The sequence below is a fragment of the Microcaecilia unicolor genome, chromosome 5 (genome assembly GCF_901765095.1).
Source record: "Microcaecilia unicolor chromosome 5, aMicUni1.1, whole genome shotgun sequence".
NCBI lineage: Eukaryota > Metazoa > Chordata > Amphibia > Gymnophiona > Siphonopidae > Microcaecilia > Microcaecilia unicolor.
The window spans coordinates 267297431-267311196 of NC_044035.1; the positions used below are offsets into that span (position 1 = coordinate 267297431).

The 13766-nt window shown below is 48.2% G+C and overlaps 1 long non-coding RNA gene across 1 annotated transcript in view; it reads right to left on the bottom strand.

Annotated features, from left to right (window-relative positions):
* Window positions 1–13766, bottom strand: part of LOC115471407 — a 67529-nt gene that overhangs the window by 12385 nt on the left and 41378 nt on the right. The gene's annotated exons all lie outside the window — the stretch shown is intronic.

The window sequence follows — 13766 nt, forward strand, 5'->3', positions numbered from 1 at the left end:
GCGAAAGAACATCTGCGTTTGTCAGAAATTTGCCTGATCTATGCTCCACCTTGAATTGATAGGGCTGTAAAGCCAGATACCACCTTGTGAGAGGACCATTACTATTTTTCATCTGGCCCAACCACCTCAAAGGCGCATGATCCGTAACCAGAGTAAATTTCCATCCATCTAAATAGTAATGGCACATCTGCACTGCCCATTTTATCGCTAAACATTCTCTCTCTATGGTTGAGTACCTGACCTCATGGGGGAGCAGTTTCCGGCTCAGGTACATCAGGGGATGTTCCTGCCCCTCGTGTACCTGAGACAACATGGCCCCCAAACCTACCCCCGAGGCATCAGCTTGCAGTACAAAGGGCTTATCAAAATCCACGGCTCTCAGCAGGGGTTCCTGACACAGGGCCACTCTCAATTCATTGAACACCCGCAGCCCTTCCTCCTCCCATTGTAGACTGTTGGGGGACCCCTTCTGAAGTTTATTAGTGAGGGGTGTAGCAATGGAGGCAAAGTGGGGTATGAACCTCCTATAGTACCCCACTAGGCCCAAAAAGCTCCTTAACTGCTTCTTATTTTTGGGGCATGGAAAGTCCTGGATACTCGCTACCTTATCCCAGAGCGGAGTTATCTGACCATTCCCCACCCAGTATCCCAAATATTTAACCTTCTGCTGCCCAAAGCAACACTTTTGCGGGTTCAAAGTCAAACCTGCTTGACGGAAAGCCTCTAATACCGCCCTCACCCTTATAATATGCGAGGGCCAATCCTCACTCTGAATGATAACATCGTCCAGGTAAGCCGCCGCATATTGCTGATGTGGTCTTAACACCTGATCTAACAACCGCTGGCAGGAAGCTGCCGCGGAATTAAGACCAAACGGCATGCGTTTAAATTGATAGAGCCCCATGGGTGTAGAGAAGGCTGTCTTAGGCTTGGCCTCCTGAGTCAGAGGGATCTGCCAATACCCTTTTGTCAAGTCCAGGGTGGACAGATATCGGGCAGTACCCAACCGATCCAAAAGCTCATCAATACGTGGCATCGGATAGGCATCGGAATCTGAGAGCGCATTAACTTGCCTAAAGTCGATGCAAAACCGCCACGTACCATCGGACTTGGGCACTAACACCACAGGACTCGACCATGGACTGACAGATTCCTCAATGACCCCAAAATCCAGCATCTCCTGTACCTGTCGGACCACCTCTTGTTTCTTTGGGGGTGAGAGACAGTAAGGTCTCTGTCTGACCACCCGGCCCGGCTCCGAGATGATATCATGCATGATAAGGTGGGTTTCCCCTGGGCAAGGAGTCAGGACATCCCAAAACTCCTCCACAAGTGCCTGAACCTCTTTCTGCTGACTCCCTAGCAATGTAGTTGCAATCTGCGGTTCTCCTGCCTTAAATATCTCCGTGATCTGTGGTCCTAATTCTTCCTCAGCTTCCACCCTAGCCTGACCAAATAGTCCCCTTCGCTCCTGCCAAGGTTTAAGCATATTTATATGATAGGTCTGCTCCCGGCCCTGCTCATTCCTTACTAAGTAGGTGACTGGACCTAACTTCTTTTCTATGACCGCAGGACCCCTCCAGCGTCCCACGAACTTATGAGGTGAGTCTGAAACCGTGATCAAGACTTTGTCCTCCACCTCCAATGCCCTCTCCACCCCTTTCCAGTCATAATAGGCTTTCTGGTAATCCTGACTCCTCTCCCAGTGTTGCTGAGCCCCGCGGCTCAATTTATGCAACCGTTCCTTCAGCTTCACTAGATAGTTCACTACATCCCGATCCTCCTCTTCCGGAGGAACCCACTGCTCCCTTAACACGTCCAACACTCCCCGGGGTGATCTCCCATACATCAATTCAAATGGTGATACGCCCAGAGAGGCCTGAACATTCTCCCTACACACATCCAAAACAAATGGTAACAATAGATCCCATTCCTCATGGGAGGAACCTAACCCTTTCCTCAACAACATTTTCAAGGTTTTATTGAATCTCTCCACCAGACCATTAGTCTGAGGATGGTAAACTGCGGTCCGAATATGCTGTATCCCGAAGGCCTCCCACACCTTGGGCCAGGGCTCGTGACATGAAATTGGTCCCCCGGTCGGTAATCATTTCCATAGGAAACCCCACCTCACAAAAGATCCGAATTAGCTGGGCCGCAATAACTTTAGCTGAGGTGGTACGAAGCGGCACGGCCCAGGGATACCTTGTGGCCAGATCCATGATCACTAGAATATAGGAATACCCCCTTCGGGACTTATCAATGGGCCCCGATCATATCCATTGCCATACGGGTAATAGGAGTCCCTATACGGGGAAGGGGTCGTAGGGGCACTCTGCTCGGTATTTGCTTTGATACCCTCTGACACTGACTACAGGAGCTGCAAAATTGTTCCACCTCTTTATACACCCCGGGCCAGTAAAATCTGTTTAATACCTGCCGGAGAGTATTCTGAGCCCCCTTGTGTCCCCCCAAGATATGATCATGAGATACCCGTAACACCAGGTCCCTAAACCCCCTCGGTACTACTAACTGTTTCTGAGGTTCCTTCCCCCCTGCTAAACAGGACAGCTGATATAGCAACCCCTTGTCACTAACAAACCGAGGGAAGCTGGTTTCTCCCTCTTGATCTACCCGCTCCCACGCATATTGCAATGTCTGGTCATCTTTTTGCTCTTTGGGAAAATCAGGGAATCTCTCTAACACCTGTTCCGTATCCCCTGGGAACCTCCCCTGATGAAGGAGCTCTTGGCAATGCTGCCGCCTTTGCTCCTGACCTCGTTTCTTTTGCTGAGAGCCTTTCCTTGTCTTCCCCAGCCGCCCCATAACCTCTCCCTGGAATGGAAATACTTGTGCCAGGGACAATTCCTGCTCCTTCTCCTGCCTCTCCTGGGCCCGGGTAGATACCAAGGCTTGCTTACCCCCAAGGCAGTATGTGAATGGAGCCCAATCCCATCCCAAAAAGAGATCCTGAGGAAGCCTAGGAAGTACAGCCACCCACACCCACTGAAGCCCCTCCTGGTCCTGTATGTCTACTAGCCAGACCGGATACCTTGAGGAGGCTCCGTGTATGCACTGAATAGCCACGGACCGGTCTCTCTTCCTACCCTGCTGACCCCCTTTCCGGGCAATATGCCCCCACAACTTCTGGGAGCACATTGGTCCGCTCCTGAGTCTAAAAGTCCTTCCACCGGGACCCCTCCTATCTTAACCCAATGCGTAAACTGGGGTTCCTTAGAGCCCCAACTTGGCCCTACAGTCCCTCCTCAGATGTCCCGACTTCCCACATCAGTAGCACACACTATCATCCTCCTTAGGACCTTCCTCCCTCCACCCAGATCCTTTGAACATTTTACCCCGACCACCCCGCCAGACACCCTCTCCCCCCTCGGAGTATTGTGACTCCAGAAAGTATTCAAAGCCTTTGTTAGCTTCTTCCAGAGTCTCACATCCCTTCCTGATCAAATTAACCCTGATACTCTCCGGTAGAGCCTCTAAAAACTGCTCCAGCACCAGATCCTGCATTAACTGAGTCACTGCCCTCTTATCAGGCTCTAACCATTTGATAGCCAAGTCCATCAGCTTCTGGGCCAAGGCCTTCGGAGTCTCCCCCTCCCTCCACCTCCAACTCCGGAAGCGCCTGCGATAAGTTTGTCTGCTTACCCCATACCGGTCCAAAATAGCCATTTTCAGCTTTTGATAATCCACCACATCCCCTGGCAACAGGCTCCGAAAAGCTGCCAGGGCTTCCCCGGACAGGGCGGGAGCCAGTCTGATGGTCCATTGTTCTTGAGGCCAGGCGGCCGCCAATGCTACCCGCTCAAAAGTCCCCAGATAATCCTCAATGTCGTCCTGCTCTGTTAATTTGCCCCAAGGCAGCCAATTAACCCGTCCAGGCTCCAGGCTTCCAGGCACAGCTCCAGTGTCTGTAGCCTCCAATGAGGTGCTCTCTTTCCTCGGTAGGGGGACTGCCCGTAACAATTCCTGCACCACCTCCAGCATCGGTTGTATCTGTGCTCGAGAAGCAGCCAAGGAATCCTCTAGAAGTCTCTGAGCCATTTCCTGCTGCTTTTGGAACTGGTGGGCCATAAAAGACAGCAGCTCCTTCGACTCCATGTCGCCTTAGCCACCGGTACCTGAGAGTAAGGGAACAACAAAGAACACTCTCCAAGTGCGGTATTACACAGCTCCGGCCCTCTATATCCCCCTCCTCCTGGTTACCCGAGTCCCATATATACTTACCGGAACTCGGAGCAACGCACGCTTCTTTCGCCGGCGGGTTGTTCAGACAATCCCAGCACTGCCACCACTCTGTAACCAGGTCACCCTTCCAGGCGAGAACCGGGGTCAACCCTGCTTAGCTTGGCTAGCTTTTCCCCCATACGAGCTGCAACCACCGCCTTGCTGCACTGCTTGTCCTAGTTTTACTGCTGCCCAGCTGACCTGCGCCCAGGATCAGCTCACAACTGGGACACACAAAACTCCAGCAGTCTTATAGTTCTTGAAAACCACAGGTCTTTATTTTCTCAGCATCTTTTAATACAGCTTTAATCTTCAAGCAGTTTCTTCATCAAGAATGCAAGAGTCAGTTCAGTTTTTCCACATTCAGCTTATTAACACAGTCCAATCTTAACTCAGAATATCACACCCAGCAAACCTTTGTCTTGCTCTCAATTGTAGCTTCCCCTCATCAGCACTATCTTCTACCCTTAGATAGTTTATGGGTTAGTTTCTTCCACCAGTGGCTTCCCCACTGGATTATTTTATCCTCTCCAAGTATGCACAGCTTGGGCCCCACTCCCGCCACCAGAGCCTTTACCTTTCCTGAGGAAGTTTGAGCAAACCCTCCAACCTCCATGCACTCCTCTTTACCTTCTCCTTCTACCTCCTCTTTATTCCACTCCATCTCCTCCTCCCCAAGCTCCACCAGCCGTTCCCCATCTCCAGGATCAGACCTCATCTCCCAATCAGTCACTCCACCCTCCCCCTCCTGGGAGTTCAGCTGACCCTGCACTGGCTTCTGGGGAGTGTAGTTTTTTTCCTGCATTACAGCTTTCCCTGGCAGTTTGATCCCTAGATGGCGCCCTGTTCTCCTAGCTGGACTGAATGAACGGGTATGATGCCGGCTGAAAGACCCATTATCCCCTTTCCCTCGCACCAGCCCTCCAGAGTGCTCACAATATATATATATATATATATTTGTACCCCATGCTTTCCCAGTCATGACAGGCTCAATGTGGCTTACATATACAGGTACTTATTTGTACCTGGGGCAATGGAGGGTTAAGTGACTTGCCCAGAGTCACAAGGAGCTACCCGTGCCTGAAGTGGGAATTGAACTCAGTTCCCCAGGACCAGAGTCCACCACTAGGCCACTCCTCCACTCCTATAATGCCTCAGTCAGGCTATTCCTCCAAAATTAGTAGCCATGGGTTAATGAGGAAAGTCACTCCAAGCCCAAAGTATATTTTAAAAGGACTACAGAGGTCTCTGTCTGAGACTAGGGGAAAACGTCAAATAGTCAACAATTTCAGTTTTACTCTACAAAATGGACTGTATAACAGGGCAGCAAAAAGGAAGCCACTGCTTATGAAAAGACATATGCCCCCTAATCTATAATCTTGTGCACACATTTCCACACTATAAATAGCCCATATTTCCGTATGCAAAATTGCACGCTATCCTGAGATGTATGCGCAATGAACCAATTAATGCCAATGCTTGGGTGCTAATAATCAATTGGTGTTAATTGGCAACAATTTGGATTTGTGCACGCACCTTGCTAGGCATTATTCTGCAAAGATCTGCATGCAAATCTTACAGTGCATGTGAAACCGCCAGCAAGGATAGAGGGTGGGCCTGTAAAATAACACAGCTGGACAATGTGTAAAAATGAAACTTGTGCTTTATTAACAGAAAATCCGACCTCAAAAGTACAAAGACTAGGGGACACTCGAGGAAGTTACATGGAAATACTTTTAACACAAATAGGAGGAAATATTTTTCACTCAAAGAATAGTTAAGCTCTAGAACTCTTTGCCAGAGGAGGTGGTAACAGCGGTTAGCGTATCTAGGTTTAGAAAAGGTTTAGACAAATTCCTGGAGGAAAAGTATATAGTCTGCTATCGAGACAGACATGGGAAGCAACTGCTTGCCCTGGGATTTGTAGTATGGAGTGTTGCCATGATTTGGGTTTCTGCCAGGTACTTGTGACCTGGCTTGGCCACTGTTTGGAAAACAGAATACTGGGCTAGATGGACCATTGTTCTGAACCAGTAAGGCTACTCTTATGTTCTAAGCCTGTTACGTCACAGGACCAGAAACAAAAGGTGAAAAGTCTCTTTGGTTTAATGAATACAGTCTTAACCAGGGCCTGTGGCTGACAGGGTCCAAACACAGTCTGTAAGCTCTTCTCTTTTTTAGCAAGACCTCACGGCAAGGCTTACAAGTCTCAAATCAAAAGCGGCTTACCTCAGCCAAGTCACGGTCACTAGACATAAGTTGTAGAGGTATATGGTGGGACTTCCTTTCTTATTCTCTGGGCCTCCTCAACCCCAGTCTAGCTCTACCTTTTATACTTCCTGTTTCCTGTACCTTCGGCTCCATCTCTCCCGTATCACTTCCTCCCTGGGTGGGACTTATGGGTTTAAAGTGGACCAGGCTGCCTAAGGGACTCTCCTTAAAGGTGAGGGGCAGTGTTTTGTATAACTCCTCATATACCCTCCCCCTCAGCTCAATCCTGCCCAGTTGAGCACAAGCCATATCAAGGTCCATCTTCCAAGACAAAAAAATCTGCGTTGGCATGGTCTCGGCCCGCCCGGTGTCTCACCCAATAGCTGAGGAACCAGTGCATGATACTCACATTTGTATCTTTATGTTGAGCCATCCACTGAAGGGGTTGATGGTCAGTGACCAGCAGGAAGTGTCTCCCCAATAGATAATATTTGAACGTTTCCAGGGCCCACTTGACTGCCAGAGCATCCTTTTCAATCACCACATAATTATTCTCTCTCAGGAACACCTTGCAGCTAAAGCAGGCCACTAGGTGCTCTTCCCCATCCACTTCCTGGGCCAGAGCAGCCCCAAGACCAACCTCTGACGCATTGGTCTGCATGAAGAAAGGCCAGTTGAAATCTGGGCTGATCAGCACTGGCTCTGAGCAAATGTCCTTCTTCAGGGTTTTTAAGGTCACATCTAGCTCTTTGGTTCAATGTATCCATTCTGGAGCCTTCTTTTGTAGGAGGCCAGTTAGTGGTTCTGCTTTCTCAGTGAACTCTGGAATAAACCTGCGGTATTAACTGAGGTCAAGGAAGGCTCACTCTTGTTTCTTCATCTGGGGTACTGGCACCTTGGAGATTGCCTCTACCTTCTGGATCTGGGATCTCACTTGTCCTTTCCAGACCGAGTACCCCAGATACTAGACTTCTTGTCCTCCCAAGAAGCACTTTTTAGGATTCTCATTAGCCCAGTGATCTGTAGATTATCCAGTACTACTTCTACTTGAGATGAGTCCTCCAATCCTTACTGTAGATGACAATGTTGTCTAGGTAATCAGCCAAGTAGTCTCCATGCAGTTTGAGTAAGCAGTCCACAAGGCACTAGAAGATAGCTGAAGCCCCATGAAGGCCAAACAGCAATACCATAAACTGAAAAATTCCTGGGGTGTGGAAAAGGCTGTCTTCTTCTTGGCAGCCAGAGTGAGAGGTACCTGCCAATACCCCTTGTTCAGGTCCAACACTGAGATAAATTGGGCTCTTCCCAGTCACTCAATGAGTTAATCTACCCTCGGCATTGAATAGGCCTCTGGTTTGGAGACAGCATTTATTTTCTGGAAATCAATACAAAATTGGATACTTCCATCCAGCTATGGCACCAGCACAATGGGAGATGACCAGTTACAGGTTGACTTCTCGATGATGCCCAGTTTTAGCATTTCAGCAACCTCTTTCGCCACAGCTTGCTGCTGGGCTTCTGGAATCCCATAGGGACATTGCCTGACTATCACTCTTGGCTCAATGACAATGAATATACCTGGTTAGCCCCCGACAAGTCTGCAACAGACCTTTAATTAGCAAGAATATTTAGCTTTCAGCAGGACAATCATCCTAAATGCAAACTAAAAGCAACAATAGAGCAACTGAAGCAAGGAGAAAGTGATAGTAATCGAGTGGTCTAGTCAACGCCCAGATCTGAATTCAATAAGAAAGACCTAAAGTTCACAGACAATCCCTAGTCAACTTGAGAGCTTGCACTATTCTGCCAACTAAAGAAAAAAATGGGCAAAAATGGCACCATCCCACTGTGCAAAGTTGGTAGACACTTATCCTGAATGACTCATGGCTGTTACTGCTGCAAAAGGGGCTTCCTGTCAGGTTCTCAGGTTCAGAGCCCGCGGGACTGGGCTCTGGAGCAAACGTGAGCCCTTGGGCTGCTGATGAGGAGCGACAGCAGCAGGCAAAACCCACCAACCAACACTGGGTAAGCACACCGGCAGGGACTGCAGGCACTGCCCACTGGACCGGAACACACTGGACTGGAGCACACTGGATTGGTCCCCCGGACTGGAGGACACAGGACTGGAACACGGGACTGGAGCACACTGGACTGGTCCACACAGCTTCACCTGCACTTAGCTACTAAGCCCCCCAGAAGTTGAGCTCCTGGGTTCGAGTAGCCGACAGGACTTACTGGATACCGGATGACATAGGGACCAGGACTGGAAACAGAAGTGCTCCTAAACCTAAACTGATCTACGTGCTCCCAAGCCCTAAACCAGCAGGAGTGTTCCTAACAGTAAACTGACAAAAGGACTTCCTAAGCCCTATACTAAACAGGAGCTCCTAAGCCCTGCTCAAGAAAGGGACTTCCTAAGCCCTAAACTAACAGAGCAGGGAACTAAACACAAAGCTAACACAGGTGCTACTAAGCACCAAGCTACAAGCAGAGCTCTACACTAATAAGCTAAACACAAAACTAACAAGCTACCTAAGCACTGCTCTAGCAAGCTAGATACAACTAACAAGATGCTTCCCAAGCACTACTCTGGCAAGCAACCAGAAGAGCTCCTAGCACTAAAAGGGAAGACAGGGGAGGCACAAGGAAAAAGCAGGGAAGCTAACACATAAGCCAAAAGTGCTTCTAAAGCACAAAACACCAACAGCAAAGACTGCAATGCTCCCAATAGCACAAACCCAGAAGTACTTCTAACAGCAAACTCTGCAGTGTTCCTAACAACACCAAACCCTGAAGTACTTCTATCAACAACAGAGCTTCCAAAGCCCTACACACAGCAATGCTTCCAAAACCAAGAGGGAACAGCAGGGGAACCAAAGGAAAAGCAGGAACGCTAAACACACAGTCACCAGTGCACACTGCACTCACACTAACCTGGCCATTAGCAAAAGCAAGCAGGGAAACTAGACACAAAGTCAGAAGTGCACACTGCACCACCCTACCTAAAGCAAACACCACTGTTGCAAAGGCCCTGAAGGAAACAACACCACTTCCTTATCAAGGCCCACCCTGATGATGTCACACTCCCTAGCCCCAGGCAACAGCACACTGACCCAGAGAGGCCCAACCCACACCAATGCAAAACCATGAAGCACTTGAAGCCAGTACACCCAAAGAGAGGTAGAGCAACTCAGGCAACACACACACAGGTGCAGTATAGTGAAACAATTAGAGCCATGCTGCTGGAAGCTGCCAGCACAGAGAGACAGAGCCAGCTCAGAAAGGACAGAGAAAAGAAACAGAAGCCAGCTAAGAAGCTGACCCCCAGGAAAGAGGTAAGTTTGAGAGGGGTTCAGACCCCAATCATAACACTTCCATCAAGTACTGAGTCAAGGGATGTGAATTCTTAAGAAGTCAAGACTTGTTTTTTGTTTTGTTTTTAATTCTAAGTTACTTTGCAAATGGTTCTATTATAGTTCTTTCGTGTTGAAAATGTAGAGTATGTAGAATATGTTGTATGGATTAATGAAACAAACTACTTCAGTGCATTTTGAATTTTAGTTTTTAGACAAGAGAATATGAAAAATGTAAAAGGCTGTGATGATTTCTGAAAGGCACTGTAGGTTAGAATCACTGACTATCAGGAGTTTGGTAAATTGCAATGCCCCTGTGTTATGCACTCCAACACAATTCCAAACCATCATTACTCATCCCAGGTGGCCAATAAACAAAGATCAACTCAATAGCTTCTTGAGCATCTAATCTTATTAATAACAACTCACACCCCAGGGCTAACTAAACACATTATTTCATAATTACAAGGTCATACATAAAGTATTACCACTCCACCACCAAAATATCAGGAGGGCAAAGTTATCATACAGGCATCCTACCTTTTTCTGACAGCCTGGTCCCTATAATAAACACAAAGGTGGTTATTTTAGATGCATCCTCAGGCGTACTTGGCTGCATTTAAATGTCTGGAGAAGCCCAGATTTTTAAATGTCATTTCACACATGGGGAAGCTGATTATGTCATGATTGCAAGGGGCCATGGGGAAGGTGGGGAGAGAGAGAGTACTTAGGGTAGGCCTACAACCCAGATATGCATTTTCTATTTCACATAGGAAACCACATCTGTTTTAGGAACCCAAAGGTCAATATTTACACCTGTTGTAGGGGCAGCTGTATCCAGCGAAGTCTGGGGTCCTTTTGATGCCAGCATTCTCCCAATCAAACCACCACCATGATGCCAGCTCCCCTCCTGTTAGAGACTCTCTCCATGTAACCTCCTTTGTGGCCCACAGACCCCCCAATCAGCCTGCTCATCTGGCACCACCACTCCTCCATGGTATCACCTGATCCCTCAATCAGGCCCCCCAGTAGCACCCATCTCCTGCATTCATACCTCCCTCTTGCAACATTAAAGTAGAGAAAGTGCCCACATGTGGGAAAGAGTCCAACATGTGGCCTCTTTCCCCATTATAGCTATCCAAGCCCAACGGCCCACAATCACCCTCCTCTAGCATGCCTTCCCATCCCTCACTTCCTGGAAGTCCTAGTGTCAAGTGGAATGGAACTGATGCCCATACTTCTTCCTTGTGTCTTGGCCCAAACCGATATAGCTACCAAGACTTCTATTATTATTATTATTATTATTACAAGACATTTATATCACACACATACCATCAAAAGTTCAGTGTGACTTACATACTTAAAAAGAACAGTGCAAGACCCAGAAAAGAAACAAACCAATAGAAAACATACATCAACTGATATACAGATTAATGATTTATATCCAAATACTATCTAAATAAAAAGGTCTTCAGTAGTTTACAAAATATAGTTGTTTTGAGCTCTACTTTTTAGATAGCTCATTCCACTTCCTGGCCACTTGATAAGCAAATGAACTTGATAAAAATTTCTTATATACTACACTTGATGGATCTGGACAGTAAAGAATTAGAAAATGGTTAGACTCCAGGACAGCATTTCGAGCTGATAAACATATGAGCAGTACTCTCATGGTATTAAGCCTTACCCCTAGTAGTAATACCATAATATTAGCACTAGAGGTCTTGCTGGCCATATTGGATTCAGATGTCTCATAAAGTAGGAGTAAGTGAGCATCACTTCCACCCCACTAGACAACAGAGATCCCTGGTAAGTCCAGGGTGTGGGTTGGGGGAGTAAAGGAGACCTACATGAAGAGGGTTGTTTGAAGTCCTTGGGCCCAAGGAGATTTACCCCAGGGAGTATGTAACAAATCAGGATCTTGCCCACAAATAGGGACCTCCCCCACCATGGGAGTCTACTCGGGAGAGATTTGACTGCCACAAGGGAGGTACGATTTTGGAATCAGGTGCCACTGGGGGTACCCAATTGGGGATCAGGTGCTGCTGGAGGGGAACTAATTGGGAGTCAGATGTTTCTACAGGGAGATCTGATCAGAGGGTTGGGTGCCATTTAAGAGGGTCTGCCTTGGGAGATCTGTTTGGTATGAGTAGGAGTTGCTTCAGGAGGCCTCTGATCAGGGGTGGGAACCTCGCATCAGATGGGGGCTATCGATGCTAGGATCAGGACCCTTAGTAGAGAGAGTGGTGATTTTTAGAATGCTTCTTCCACATATATTCAGATGTAAGCTGTTGCAATGAGTGACTCTTCCAGGGACAAGTATGCCTACTGTCACATTCCCTTCCAATGTACCTCTGCCTGATACCATGAGTTTCTCCTGACATCTTTCACAGAACTACAAGGTACTAGGTACTTAAATAACAGTTTGACTTCCCCCTGTAATATTAATGTGAGAAATATGAATCAACTACTGCAATGCAATGTAATTTGACTCATTTTTAAAAATAATTCTAAGGAAACACATGTTATAAGTATCATTGTGCCTCAGTGTTGCATCCTCTTCTTTTACTCCTTAAAATGTTAAAAATTACTGAAGAAAACATCTTCATCCAACACATGACAGAGCTTTTAGCCTGGAGACTAAGCTCTCCAATCAATGTAGCTGATTATCATTGGCAGAACCAAATGTGCTTTATGCCCCCCACAGATACCAATACATCAATGGCAGGCAAACACTTTAGACAGATGAGGTCCTTCAAGCCCTGAATTCTCTCCTCTGGGACTATAATGTAGTGCAGGCATGGTCAATCACAGCAACCCAATCAGGCCCCCAAGATCTCCACAACGAATATACATGTGTGTGAGGGGGGGGGGGGGGGGGGGAGAGATGTATGCTTTCTTCCCCAAGTGTAGCTTTCTAAAATCACTGCTTTCTTTGGTCATGGAGGAGTTAGAACATGCAGCCCTCTGCTCCTATTTTACAAGAAGCTTTATGCTTGCTAGAGCATCTAGTGAAATAAAATGGGAATGCCACACATCTTTACCTGGATGTATGAATTCCCCTCTTGTTCGCAGAGGATGTAGTAACAGCAGTTAGGGTATCTGGATTTTAAAAGTTTTCGGACAAGTTCCCGGAGGAAAAGCCCATAGTCTGTTATTGAGATGGACATGGGAGAAGCCACTGCTTGCCCTGGGATTAGTGGCATGGAATGTTCCTACTATTTGGATTTCTGCCAGGTATTTGTGACCTGGATTGGTCACTGTTGGAAGCAGGATACTTTGCTAGATGGACCATTGGTCTGGCCCAGTATGGCTATTCTTATGCAGATCCTCCATTATGATCAAATCTAATATAATAATTTGCTCCTCCAACATTCCAATGTCTCTGGCTGCGTTCGTAACCATCTCCTGACATCACTCTCCCACAGTAGAACCCTGCGTGCACGACGTCAGGAGATGGTTACGAACGCAGTGAGAGACATTGGAACGTTGCAGGAGCAGCTTCAGCCCTTCCTCTACACGTACCAACATCTCCACCCAGGGCCACCGAGAAACTGGGCCGGATCCGGAGCAAGGCCGCCCCCAGGGGCCCAGGGCCCTGCCCCTGCTGCCCTCGCCGCCATGCTTCCCTGAGGTTGCCACCACCGCCGCTCACCCCTCCACCCCTCAAGGTCGCCACCGCTCCCCCCTCCACCCCCCGAGGTCGCTGCAGCCACTGCTCCCCCTCCACCCCCCCAAGGTCGCCACCGCTCCCCCCTTCCATCCGCCACCGGGCCAGGCCCCCTCGCAGGGGCTTAGCCATGGGCGGGCCTGGACAGGCCCAGGCCCAGCCACTTCCCATCCAGGCCCACCCACCCAACACAGACATGCCAAGTCTCCCGCGAAACAAGCAGCGCCAACTCCCATTTCCGGCCACTGCTGCTTCTCCTGTTGAGCAGCAGCGGCCGCTACAAAAACAAA